Source organism: Camelus bactrianus, chromosome 11 (assembly GCF_048773025.1).
Source record: "Camelus bactrianus isolate YW-2024 breed Bactrian camel chromosome 11, ASM4877302v1, whole genome shotgun sequence".
NCBI classification, from domain to species: Eukaryota; Metazoa; Chordata; class Mammalia; order Artiodactyla; family Camelidae; genus Camelus; species Camelus bactrianus.
This window is the reverse complement of record NC_133549.1, coordinates 64,041,878-64,056,429: the sequence shown is the minus strand read 5'-3', so window position 1 is coordinate 64,056,429 and position 14,552 is coordinate 64,041,878. Positions and strand designations below refer to the sequence as shown.

Here is a 14,552-nt window from a genome sequence, read left to right as displayed (position 1 = left end):
TACAGGAAAGTCTTGACAGTTGTTCCAATGAAAGGTCTTTGCTTTATTTTTCTCTTTCTTTGAATATCATTTTAGGATTTTGATTGTAGATTTGACCTAACTAAAGTCTCAATGGCAATTAAATTGCATAAAGTGTGAAGATTCTGCTTGTGAAATATCTTATTTCATGTTTTTAATAATTTAGCAAATACATCTGATACTTCTAAATGAAAAACAATTTCATAAGAAAGGTGTTTTAAAAGGGCACTTTTATGTTAAAAGAGGCAGCTTGAAGCTAATACTAAATTGGCCAAAGAGAAGAAATAATCAAGAAACTACTTTAAATTTAGCTACTATAACTAATTTACCCAAATAATGGGAGAGGGAAAAGATTCAGTTTATCAATTCCTTCAAAATATATGCTGAGGAACATCCTACTTTCACTTCAATGTGCTGATACTAAAGGGGAATTGACACCTAAGAATTTTAAGGCAAAATCTGGTTTAGGAGTCCCACAAGCATATTTGACAGCATCCTTGAGCTTACGGTGAAGAACCAATAACAATAAATGATTTTTAAGACATTAATTTTGAAGAAATACACAGAACAAATATATCAAGCAGAATTTGAACACTTAAAGGTGTTTAAAAATATTTCACTGTTTAAATTTTAAAATCTTATACTGATTGTTATGCTGATGGCATTATAATTCTTTAATATATTAATTTAAACTTTTAATATGTAATTTGTAAACTTTACAATATATCATTCTGAATCTTGTAAGTCAGATAATTTAGACTTCTACCTTAGTGGGTAAAGAGTGAAATTATGAGAGAATAGAAGGTATCTAGGGGAATTTGCTCCAGAAAAAGGTAACTAAGCTTGCAGAAACACAATTGAGTAAATTGCAGACCACGTGAACATAAATAAAATCCTTCTTCCCAAGATGTAGAGGAGTATACACAGTATACAATAGGTTAAAAAAAATAAGTTCCAATTTCTACCTTTAGCAAATGTATTATCAAGTGAGTAAGACATAAGAAGTATAATTTAGAAAAACAAGACTCTAAGCATACCCGTACCTATAAAGCAATGCAATAAAATACCAATCAGTGTAGAACAAACTGAATAAATACAGTTAAGTGAAGTGATTACAGAGGAGAAAGCACATCTTTGAAGTCAGAAGTTAAGTTCAAATCCTGGTTCTGCCACTTCCTGCCTATGTGACCTTGTGGCTTCATTTCTGTGTACCCCAATTTCCCTGTATAAGTTAAATATAAGTTAAATAAGTTAAATATATATATTTTAGGATGGTTGCACAATTGTAGGTAAATTACCTGGCACTATATTGTTCAACAGATAGAAGCTAATTATTGTAGTAATGGAGTAATGAAAGTTGTTGAATAATTTAGAAATAAATGATCAACAAAAATGATGGAGTAAAGCAAACAAATGAACAAAAGCATTACTTTTGCTTTTACATGGTATATTTACAGACTGACTACATTTAGGGAACACACTATGACTTTCTTGTGATCCATCATATGTATTCTTCCAATCCCCCCACCACTTCCCTTATTCATTCTTTCCTTCAACAATAACACTTGGTAGCCACTAGGTATAGAAAATTCTCTCCCACATGGAACCTGTGTCCCATGGGATAAGAAATATAATGAACAGATAAAGAAAGAAAGAAGTAAGTTCAAATTGAAAATGCAATGAAAGAAATGAAATAGGGGCTGAAAGGGAGAATATCTGGTTGAAGGGAGTGATAGAATAGAGAGGTCTTTTTAATTCAAACAACTTTTCTCCAATTATGCCACTTCTGCATTGATTAAGATATTGCTAAAGACATGTGAAAACTAGTAAGGGGAAGAGTTTTGATACTGTGTCATCGTTTTGCATTGAACACAGTCATTATCTGGCTTTGGGAATCATCTTCTAAAATAGAATGAAAAGGCAAACAGTGAAATGTCAAGAAATCACCTTTAATATACTATTCAGGAAAAGAAATTAGCATTTCTCTCCACTAGAAAGAAAAACCAGTACAAATAAAAAAAGGACATTATTGAGTTTGTAGGAAAAATACTAAAACCATATTTGTGCACAATTTTCTGTTTTTATGATTATTTTTATAAAACTACGTGAGGCTTCAGCTAGCAAATAGTAACAAATGTGAGGTTCCTAATTTTGTCTGTTCCTTTGGGGTAATGGCCTAACAACAGAATCTGTTCCAAAAATATGGCATTTTAGTAGAGATATTTTCCCTTGGGCTTAAGATACAAAGTTATTTCCCCCTTGGCTTTGTAAGACTGAAAACAATTGTATTGATATTTAAGCAAGAATCAAAAACGAGGAACTGCAGAGTATCCCAGAACCAGAAAATATTTTATAAAGATGAGGTTGCAAATAATTGACGTGATGTAAGCTTAAAAGACATTCATCAGTGAGAATATTAGTCTTTCAAAAGCATTATTTTGTTACCCTAAGGATTTCAACCACCTACCAATGCTGTCAATGACTTACTGTAGGGTTAGTGCCACAGTCCTCTATTAGAGTGGATCCAGGTTGCAGGCAGTAGTGCTGGTTTCCACCAAAAAAAATGGCTACAAATATTTTGTGTTTCAAAAATTCTGTGATCAGTATTTCTGATGGCATAAGTATATAGATTTAGATAAAAAGCTAATAGAGATAAACTGTCAGACACCCTGCAGAGGGCTGTCCTGACTGTGCTACCATTCTAACAGGGAAGCAAGATGTGTCAGAAATATCCTGGCAAAACATATTTTGACATAGTTTCCAACTTCAATTTAAAGACTCCTGAGCTCTCTCACCTTTTCTCATCCTCATCATCACCATTTTGTCTTTGATTCACATGAATATAAATAGATGACTTGTGTATTTTTTTCTGTTTGTTTCAAGATGGAAAGAAATCTTGTAAATGGTGGGTTGTAGAGATAGCAGATTCAAATTGCTAGTTTTCTAAAAAGGGTAAGTAGACTTTCAAAGCAAAAGTCTTCCTCTGAAATCTTTTTGTAGAAATCAAAATTCAGGGTTTCCTCTCAGTTCAATGACCCAGACAATCAAGTGTTGATCATTAGTAAAACAAATGGTTGAGACACAGTCATGGCTTCACAGCCAGATCTTGGCAGGTGGCTTTTTTTGTCTTCTTTTTTTGGCATCAAAAAGCAGAGGACTAAATCCACTTCTGTTAGTCATTTGAGAAAAATGGTTTAATTAAATGTGTCTACAAATATTATCTTCACTCTATATATGTAATTGTTGCCTCAGAATTTTAGCTCTTTGAGCATAAAAATTCTAAAACCAATAAAGTACTCACTCGTGCAATAACAGATACATGCAGGGTGTAATCTCACAACTTTAGTGCCTGAAATTTCCATTTTATTCTGCACTTTGGCAGATGCATTGCCAAAGTATGGTATGTTATAGTCAACCATCCTTAGATAGAGATCTATCATAAAAAATTAACCTCTCAATTTGTATTAATTTTTTCAGTTAACTAGCCAGCATCTAACTAATCTCTAAGAGGCTAGAACTTCAGCAGTTACATTCTATATGAGGGCACCTAAGTGCCTAATATTTGCCATCAGTTATGTTAATAGAGTTCACTTGAAAAAAATGATATAAATAGACTCCACAGTTAAATAAATTTTGGATTTGCATGGGTTAAATATAGATAAAAATATTTCTTTACTACAGGACTTCTAAGAGCCTTTGATATGCTAATAGATTTAGGGAATCTCAGTTTTGAGAATATAGTACACAAAGCTTCCCAAAAGTATTGGATCTTGGAACCTCTCCACACTCTCTGATATTTTGATAACTATCTCGCAAGATTGGTGTTCTCTGGCACATTCTTTGGGACATCCTGGAATAGGGCTTGAGGATTTCATATAGCATTCGAGGTTCTTTTTATGCCAGGAATAGCTGAAAATTACTCAGCATGAGGGTCAAAGAAGACACCAAAGAAAGGAAGAGAATGGCAAAAATGGACAGGAAAGCATGAACATTTTGTTTATTTCTCAGTTGTATCTCAGATTAGTCATAGGCGCGGGCATTGTGGCTCAATAATTGGGGCAGCATGTTTCTACAAGCATCTCAGTGTGAAATGAAGTCACTGTGGCAGGATGCACAGAGTGTTTGAATGGAAAGGGATATTGTACTTATGGTATCATTGTTTAAGTATTGCAGCCAAAAGACTGATTCATATTAGTGGCCTTTGGACAGAATCTTGGCATTATAAACAGTATCATAATTACCAGGCAAACAATTCTGCATCTGATGGTTGTGTTTTATTCAGTAGCCCCAAGTCTCATTAAGGGTATATTTTAGGTAAAAGAACCTTGAGCCTTGTTTATAGAATGATAATTATGTTGTTTTTGTCCTCAATTTTTGTTCCTATTCTACTTAGTTTATTTTAAAAATTGTTTTATTTATATAAAGATATCTGTAACAAAATACATGCTAAATGTTTATACATTTTACCCAGTGGCTATATATGAAACATGATCACTGACTGGAATTTTAAAAATATTACCTTAGTAACATGTTAGCCTGTTTTTTTGGTTTGTTTTTTTTGTTTTTTGTTTTTGTTTTTTTTTTTTTTGAAACAAGTTGTACAAACGAGTAGGTTTCCTGAAATAAATGGCCCAGTACTGAGCTGGCCTTCAGAGCCATTAAACACAGCACTGAGATAATTTACCTTTGTCCGTTTTATCAAAGGCATAGTGTTAGACCATCATACATAAAAACTTTTAAAAAGCTTTTTTTTCTGCTTCTTAACCATACAAATTGAAATAACTCTTTTATCTATGACTTGAATTTAGATTCATCCATATAAAAAGCATTAATTTTCCTATCATTAAATTATTTCAGCTAAGTATTAAAAACATTTCTCACTTTTACAAAAACCTTTTTATCAATGTAGAATGTAAACAGTTATCTTAGATAACTTGTACTTCTCTGAGAGTTAGTAGTTATTTGAAGTTATTTGTCTACTGGGGCCTTTTGGCAAAGGCTTAGGAAGTTTGATATATAATTAGAATGTTACAAGTAAGAAAGACTTATTTATTGTTTATAAAGCTACCTATTCAACCATTTTAAAGAGAATGTGAGGAAAATTCAAAAAGGAAGAAGTAACTGACTCCATTTCAAGCTGTGAGAGAGCTTAGAGATCATCTAATATAACCTTCTCATTTTTTTTTTTAAGATGAAAAAACTGAGTTCCTGAGAGATGACATAGCTTGAGTATGGTCACCACTAGATAGTGACCAGTTTGGAAGCTAGGTCTTCAGATGCCAAGACTAACACCCATTTCTGCACCCTCTACTTCCTCAATTTTCATTTCCCAGCCACAGAAAAGCCCCAGTTGACAGAGTAATGTCCGGTTATAGAAAATGTAGCTACAAGAATGAGCAAGTTTCCTAAGATTCTCAGTGATGCTGACAAGGATAAAGGGAAAGAAAAGGAAGAGATATAGCCAATAGACATTGGTGGATGTCTTTTTTTTTTTTTTTTTTTTTTTTTGCATCCTTGTTTTTCACATGCTTAAAAATAAATAAGTGTAACTTTTTATGTCCTGGATGTGTTCCTGACGGGCTGTATGTCAATCACATTTTTGTAAATCGAATTATAAATACAAATTAGATCCACTATCTAGAGGAGTCCTGTGGTAACCTCCTCTATAAAATGACTGATTCTTTTTGAATATTAAACACTAAATTTATCTGTTTGTCATGGCAGATAGCTATTATATACTAGTGCACTTTTTCTTTTAATGAGAAAGTACCACTTCAAGTTGGTGAAAAAGTCTAGATTCCTCTCCAGTTTTCGTATGTCTGTTTTTGCTCTCAGCCCCATTTTCCCACCCTCCTATCCTACCAAATCTATTCCCAATCCCTACTGCATCTTCTTTTGGAAAAAAATTTTAATATACTTAAATGCATTTTTATTTAAAAATTTTTCAGCTTTATTGAGTTATAATTGACAAAATTGTGTATACCTAAAGTATACAATGTAATTCTAACTCCCAACTTTTGAGTTTAGATAAATTTCCATGTGCTCCTAGCATTCTTGTAGTGAATGCATAGCCCAGTGTTCATGATTTCACTATTAAGCCATTAATTGACTTAATTTATATTTTCTTACACTATTCCTCCCTACCTCCTCTGCGCAATTTCTTATTTTATTTTTTTTAATTCAACAGAAGAGTTTGTAAGCTGCTGTGTCAGCCCTTGGTCACTTTCCAGCCTGGGTGCATGAGTAATTGACTTGGCTAGACAGACCAAAATTAAATTCTCAGATTGCCTTAGCTTTAACAAAATTGCACTGGCATTCTTTTCTACCCTTCATTATGCATTCCCCATAGAATTTTATTGTAACTGTCAGACATTGTGGTGGGTGGGGGGTATATTCATACTAATTGACTTTACAGCAAGATTGCTTCTATTGAATCCACACATCTAATTCAATTTAGTTCGTTGGAAAGAGGCCTGAAATATAGGAGGCAGCAGATTTGATTTGTATTTCTTGGATAAATTATATAATTTACCAGATTCTTTATATATATACGGGTTGAATTAGGTGATCTTTAACATTCCTTTCTAGCTCTTCATAATTCTGTGATTACTGAACTGGGCTTAAACTCAGTTAAGTGGAAGATTTTGTGTAAGTGGGTATTTTCTCTCCTAAAACTAACTGGGTAGTAGTCAACATCATCTCGCTGAGAGAGTCAGCTTTATTTTCTCTGCAATTAGTCTTCCTGTGCCAATTCTCTCACAACTCTCCTCAATCAGCTGCCTTGTCTATTCCTTCAGTAAGAGTATGATAAGCCCTTTCCTACTTCAATCCCTTACCAGTTATTTATGTGAGAGTGTTTTTGTAAATCCGTTCCAAATGGTTTATTACTGTAGCACTTAGTAATTTATCTAATTCATGTAAATGTTTCTCTTAAGATCATATACCAATCTTAGAAGCTGTCCTTCAAAAAGCAGCCATAGTCATCTGTATATATTTCTATAATAGAGTCTTCCAGGGTTGTTAGAAATGTGCAAAGAATGCTATCATGATAGTTTTCCACGTATGTTAAAGCTTCAGTAGTTTTAATTGTGAAAAACTGCTATCTCACAAATTGAACTGTTAGTAAGATAAATGAATGCTTTGTATTAAAGCTGACAGAGTAGTGACTGATAAAATCTAATCACTGATTTAAAGTCACTGATTTAAAATGCCTTTTAATTACCATTTCTGAGTAGGTTTCTATTACTAGAGAAAGAAAAAATTCAAGAAAATTAAACCAGTAGTACTATTCAAATTTGAAAAACTAATGGTCAAGTCATCTCTTTGTCAGTGATATGAAATTCAACTGAGCTAAAGTAATAAAATATAGTGAAATGCCAATATCTTTTTCATGAAGACTTATGAAGTATATGGTTTTCATTCCCAATCTCAGTTAAGGCCCATTTCACCCTAAACTAACCCAGATCCAGTTTTTATTTTTCCAGGAACACCATTTATAGGTTGGCATTTAACAGGATTTATTTTATGACCTAAAAGGAATGCTATCTGATCACTCTTAGTTCAGATAAGAGAGTGATTGAAGCTAGGTGAATGGATTTTATTGCCTAATCACATTCTGCTCCATACTAGGCTGTACCACCCCACTTTTCTGTGAATTTAGTATAAATTGATGATATTAATTTAATTACTGCCCGTCTATCCAGATACCCCAATTATAGCTAATTTTTCAGAAGTCCTAAGAAGTTTTCTCTTGGAAATGTTAGTCAAAAGGCTAGTGATAAGTTCAGTTTCTACTGTATAGTTAGCAATGCCATTGTTTCATTAATAAATCTACATTGTAGTTCAGTTACAAATCTTTCAAATGAGAAATTTGAAGGCATAAAATAATATTGATATTCTTGGTAGAATCAAACTTCTGATTTTTAAAAATTTCTATGCAAACCATAACTTGAATGAGATAAATTAGAAGTAGGAGAAATACCTTCTATTCTCAAATCCTAGACTTTTCTGAATTTCTACAGTGTTCCAGTTTTATAAAGTTCTGCCCCACATTCCTATTTCTCATAAATAAAATCTTAAAAATTCTATTTCTACCTTATTTGTCTTATTTGCACAAAAAAGTTCTGTGTGACAGGGAGTTTTTGGTACTAGTTGAGACTCGCTTTCTGGTACACGTTCAGGTTTCAAGTTCATGATACACTTGAACAGAATGTGTGTTCTTTAATTGTTGAGTGCAGAGTTCTGCATATGTCCATAGCATTAAACTTTTTAATTGAGCTGTCTAAATATAAAATTTGTTGGTTCTTTTTATTTCCTGATCTATCAGTTACAAGGAGGACTGTACTGAAATCTTTCACTATTATTGATCTTTGATAACTGCTCTTTCTAATCCTTTCCAACTTTACTTTGTATCTTTGATATGATTTATTATTTATACATGAATTTGGAATTACCGTATTTATCACCTGAATCATTTTTTTTTGTTTTGCAGAAACTTCTTTATTCCAGTGTCTTTGTATGCGTCCTACTTTCTTTTGTTTATTATCTTTTTCCACTTTTTTTTACTTTCAACTTTTATGTCTTATTGTATATTTTAGTTGTGTGGCTTGTGAAAAAAAGCATAGGAATCCAATTTACAATACTCAATTTGTCCTTTAACTGACAAATCTATTTCCTTTTTGTTTATTCTGGTTATTGATGTATTTTGATTTATTTTACTATTTCATTTTGTGCTATTTGTGCTACTCTTTCTATGCTTTTAAAAATATTTTTCTCCCTTTTATTTTTAATTTTTAAACTTTAAAATTTTCTTTCTCTTGAAACTAGTGCTGAAGCAAGGGTGTGTACAAAGTACTCAGACAACATAGAGTAGGGAAGCACTTATCCTGCCCATAGTAAGAGAACTGCAGCATGAGAGTATGTGGGAAGGTGATGAAACATAAATCTGGTGAGATACTTACAGGCCACATTGCTATGGCAGGAATGTTCAGGAATCTGGCTTGCACCCTGTGGGCTATTGTCAGTGGTAAAAGATTTATGTCAGAGAATGGCATTATTCATCTTATTGTTGAAATGTGATTGTTATAGAAGAATGAACTGGGATGGGGGCAATGAAGCTGAGGCTAGATATCATGGAGGCTGATTGGAATATCACTGCAATAATCCAAGTGATGAATGATGAAGCCGTAGTTGTGAACTTGAGGAGAAACGATAGATTTACAGTTTTTTCAGGACAAAGAATCAATAGATTCTAATGATCAATTATGGGTGTGGGGTTGTAATGGAATGATGACTGCAGGTTTCTGGCTGGGGTGATTTAATACGTGGTCAAGCCACTAACTAAGAAGCAGATAGGATATAACAGCAAATTTGAGGACTGCCCCTGCTGGAGGCACACACATGTGATGGCATGAGGCATAAGATTATTTTAAGAGGTATTCATATAGCAAACTCATCTAGGAGAGGATGCTCAAAATAGAGATGGCTTCCTAATAAAGAGGGAAGAACATCCAGAACCCCAAATTTTGTGAAAACAATATATAGGAAATGTGCTTAATTTATAAATAAACATTAAGAGATATATTTATTTAAATGGCAAGCATCTAAAGGTTTTACAGGAGCATTATGAGCAAATAAGAATTTGGTTTAAAATATTCTACATATGCTACAGAAGATTTTATTTTATTAGTTGCTGAGGGAGCACATCATGTTTAAAGTGCTGGTTTTAAAATCAAATCTAATTGAAAATTTTTAATAATGGTAAGTCAATTTTTAACAAACAAGAAAATATTTATGGTTATTTAACAATAAATAAGTACTTCCTGCTTGGATTGTATCAGTTATATTCATTTTATATGACCCCAGCCTATGAATGGCATAGAGTAAGTTACCCTTGTGATCAGAACCATGGAAAATTAGACCCCTGAAATGCTGAAAGAAGACAAAGGGTCTTTTTGCCAAATACTAGTACATTCAGCAAGGATGAAGAGGCTGTTTGATATGCAAATCATTTTCAATACTTTTTCTTTTCACCAAATCTAAATGTTTTGGGAAATTGTGACTTTGTTAATATTAATAACAACAGGTCTGTAACTCCTCTGCTGGCAGGTAGCTACATGACTGGTTTATTCTTTGTCTTTTGTATTTAGTCCAGAATAAAACATCTTAATTTAATGTCACAAGCCGGTAGCACTCAACAAAAGTGAATCATAGACTTTCAACTGGTGGATTGTTGCTGAATGTTTACAGGTATTAGCTAAAAGGAATTGTTTAGAATTACTGTGTTAAATAAAATCATGGTATGATAAAATGTTCAAATGCTACTTTAGACAGCATTTTTCAACCCTTTGAAAAAATTTTCTTCCAATGAATAGAGCAAGCAGGAAATCTGCATAGGCTCTAATTAACTCAGATAAATGCATTAAGTGCTTAATACAAACAAGCATTATTAAATTAGCTTATCTTTAAGAGTATTATCATGAATGGTAGTCTTTTTGTATTTTTCTTTGTTGCACCACTAATAGGTTAGGTAGATAATTGCTTTGATCCAGGATGAATTTTTAAATTTAAAAAATGGTTCTGATGTCATTTTTACTTGTATTAGGAGAAACTCTAAGTAGGTAGAAGGTCGTTGAAGGTCTGCTTATCATATCAATCTTCTGGGAGCCATTAAATGTCATTTGTCAACAAAGCCTTGAGATCTCCTTGTGCAACGAAGGATTTTAGGTAAAAGACAATAAGATAAAACACAGTTAATCCATAACTACTTTTCAGTCTAGTAAAAGTAAATACAAAATATAAACAAGTAGGTAAAATAAAGCATACTGTATTTATTTATAAATGTATTTGTAGACTATAGTAGTAAGGTAATGTAAAAGGAGTTACTAAGTTTATCTATAGGGTAGAATGACAATAATAAACTAAGCACAATGTCTGGTACATGATAAGTACTCCATAAGTACTAGTTCTTATTATACTTATGGCACAAAGATGGGGGTTTATAATTCCACACAGATTTCAGGAAGGTTTGTGGAGGTGATGATGCTTCCAATGGACCTTTGGAATGAGTAGTTCATTAGGTTAAAGGTGGGGAGAGAATCTTCCAAGTAGAAGGAGCATCACGAGCAAAGGTATGAATTAGCGACTCTAAGTAGTGCAGCATAAATAGGTATAGCAGGTTGAAGAGAGAACTAGGACTTAAATGAAAAAGTTAGAGATGTAGGCAAGAGCCAGGTCATAGAGGACCCTGCAAATTGTCCTAAGGATTTGAACTTTATCCTGCATAAACATTTATAACCTTTGAAAACTATTAAACAGGTGAGCAATTTGCTTTTATGTGCATTTTACAGAGATTATTTGATAACCATTTGGAGAATGGATTAAAGGAGGTGTATCTTTCAGCAGGGGATCCAGCTAGGTGACTGCCGTCATGGGCCATATAGGCGATGATGAGGACTTGAACCAAGGCTATAGCAGTGGGTATGAAGAAGAGAAAATTGGTCAATATGTCATTAAAGGATGAGATTGTGTGTAACCCTCAGGTTTTGGTGACCAATTGTAGGTGAGAAATAAGAGAAAAGGATTTTCAATGACACCCAGTATTCTGGCATAGAGGCCTGGGTGAATGGTGATGCTATTCCCTGAGACAGAGGATGTGAAAGGATGAACAGATGCTTTGGGGGTGAGAACCATGAGTTCCTTTTGGGATTGCTGAGTCTGCAGTGTTTCTGTGACATTCAAACAGTGATACCTCGGGGGAGTTAAAAACATGATCTTGACAGATCTTGGGCTCAGGTGACAGATCTTGGGCTAAAGCTTTAGATTTCACAATTATTTAGCATGCACTTGGAGCAAGAAGGAAAGAACTGTAGGGAATGCCAGCCCAGAATGGGCAGAAAGAGAGACTATGTGGAGGTTTCCATCCTGGCAGTGTGTTTTAGTGTTAACTGAGCTTATGTTTCCCACTCTTTCCATTCTGGTTTCCTAGTTTTACATTTCATAGTGTAACATTCTGCAGATTTCAGATTACTTATACAATGTCTGGAGCTTCTCAAAGGATTGGTGTTTTCTAAAACTTTTTCACAATATATACAACTTTTTCTCATATATATAAAGGAATATGATTGTAATCTATAAGTAGTATTGAAAAGAGTGATATTGTCATTAGGCCATTTCTGATCTATGTACCAGACCTTGAAACGTTTGGAAATTCTGTTTGTTAGCATAGCCATGATTTTGAAAGCAACTTTTATGGTAATTCAGAATGCATGGTGACACTGGGTGTCAGAAGCTATCCATCTGGGGAGAAGAAAATTGAAATATGAATCTTAGATCCCCTCAGTACCTACCACTGTTTTTGTATCATTTGGTGTTGTAATATTACCTAGGCTGCTTTTTTCACACTTTGAGAATTCAGCATGCTTGTAAAACTAAGAATTGTGGATATTTGATAATTGAGGGTCTGAAAATAAGAATGTTCATGGATTTCTCAAGAGACTCACAATGAGCTTTATTCCATTTATAAAGTGAGCTAATTTGTTCCTCACTGCAACCAATTTAGAGGTTAATTTCAAAATTATGAGTTAAAAGTGTGATTAGCAGCAGCCAGGCAAACACATTTTTTAACTTCTTTAAATATCCGTATAGAGATTGGAAAGCATTTTTTCCCTTCTTTTTTAAATTATTTAAGTAACTGGATGTGCTGCTCCTTTACATTACTGAATGGCTTTTGTATAGGGATTCTCCCTAAATGTATGATGAGGGCAGTTCACCTGACATATGAATGCTGCTCATTTCTAGGAACTTAGCTTGATTCAGACAATTTGACCTGGCATGGTTAAGATTTCCAAGTGGAAAATTAAACTTTCATTTCAGTATACCTTTATTCATTAAAACAGTTAACCAGTCAACAAGTACATTATCCTGAAGTATCTGATCATGTATCTGGAGCTGTAAGAAGACATAAAGCAGTTAAAGCTGTTGCCCTTGAAGAGCTTAGCCTCAAATAGCAGGGGGAAAAAGTCAATAAGTTGCCCAAGAAAAATCAGATAAAAAAGGTATAGATTTATAAAAAGACATTATAAAGCTTCAATGGAGGACATAAATTAAAACCTAACTTTGAGAAATAAAATATTTATTGATTAGAAGAGTAAAGGAAATAAAGATCGCTATTTTCTCCAAATTATCTGAATCATGAGCTCATTGGGGAAGCCAATTTGTACATTTTGTTAGTTTATGTATCAGTAGTACTACAACAGTGACTATCACATAATAGGTAGGCAATAAACATTTGTGGAGTGAATATTATTTGAAACTTTATTCCACATCCCATTTAAAAATTTTTTTGGTTGGAATTTGAGAAGTTGATCCCAAAATTCATAGATTCATACATGGAAGACAAAGTACCAAAATGATGTTGAAGAAGCACAATGGAAAGGTAAGACTTGCCTTGCCAGAGTGTCATAGATTGTACTTCGAACGACTACAATACTGTTTTCCTTCCCACATGCCTTTTAGCAATATGATGTTGCTACTTCATCAAGAGGCATATTCTATTTTACCTCCTTTTTAATCTATTGGACCGACATAATAAGGCAGAAGTAACTTTGAGTCACTTCTGAGGTTAGGCCTTAAGAGAGCTTCAACTTGCAATGTCTTCTTAGATTGTATTTGTTGTACTCTGCAAACAGCCATGTGGAGAGGCCCTCGAAAAGGAAAACAAAGGCTCCTGGTCAACAACTCCATCTCCCACCTGGCAGCCAGCACCAAATGTCAACCATGTGAAAAAGGCTACTTTGGAGCTCACTGTTGTCCCAGTGCCCAAGCAGATATCACAGGAAGCAGAATTTTGTGGTTATCCATAAAATAATGAAAAATAATGATTTAAAAAATCCATTTTTATAGCAGTTTGTTTTGAAGCAGTAGATAACTGATGTTTGGTATAAAGCTATGATAATTGGAGCAGTGTGATAATAGTGCCAGAATAGAAAAATCATCAAGTTGAGAACAGAGAGCCTTAAAGCAATCTTAATGCATAAGGGCCTTGGTGTATAACTAAAAAGGCATTAAAAATTGGGGGGAGGAAGGAAGAATAGATTAATTAATAGATGATAAGTATCCACACAAAAAATTAAAATTAGATCATTCACTATTAACAAAAATAAACAATAATTGGATTCAAGAATTAATGTGATCAACAAAATGCTAAAAATATTTTAATAAAATTGAAGAAAATATTTCTATGACTATGGGATAAAAAGAATTTATCAAATGAGGCATTAAATGTTAAATGAAAATATTGATAAATCAAATACATCAGAATTTAAACTTCTGTATAATAAAAAGTTGCCATAAACAAAGTTAAAAACAAACCACAAACTATAAAAAAAAAAAAAGGTATTTGTAATACATGGAACTGACAAAGGATTTGTATCCAGGTGGTATTATGAACTCCTAGAAACTAAAAAAAAGAAAAAAGAAAAAAGGCCTTGAACAACCTAATGTAAAATAGATGAAGGATATAAACAAACAATTTA

General features: G+C 33.3%; 2 protein-coding genes and 1 pseudogene across 11 annotated transcripts in view; 2 read left to right on the top strand and 1 right to left on the bottom strand.

Moving 5' to 3' along the window:
• Nucleotides 1-14,552, top strand: part of CTNNA3 (catenin alpha 3) — a 1,350,411-nt gene that overhangs the window by 498,801 nt on the left and 837,058 nt on the right. The window lies entirely within an intron of this gene.
• Nucleotides 1-14,552, bottom strand: part of LRRTM3 (leucine rich repeat transmembrane neuronal 3) — a 165,148-nt gene that overhangs the window by 87,414 nt on the left and 63,182 nt on the right. The window lies entirely within an intron of this gene.
• Nucleotides 11,447-14,552, top strand: part of LOC141579225 (endoplasmic reticulum membrane sensor NFE2L1-like) — a 29,133-nt pseudogene continuing 26,027 nt past the window's right edge.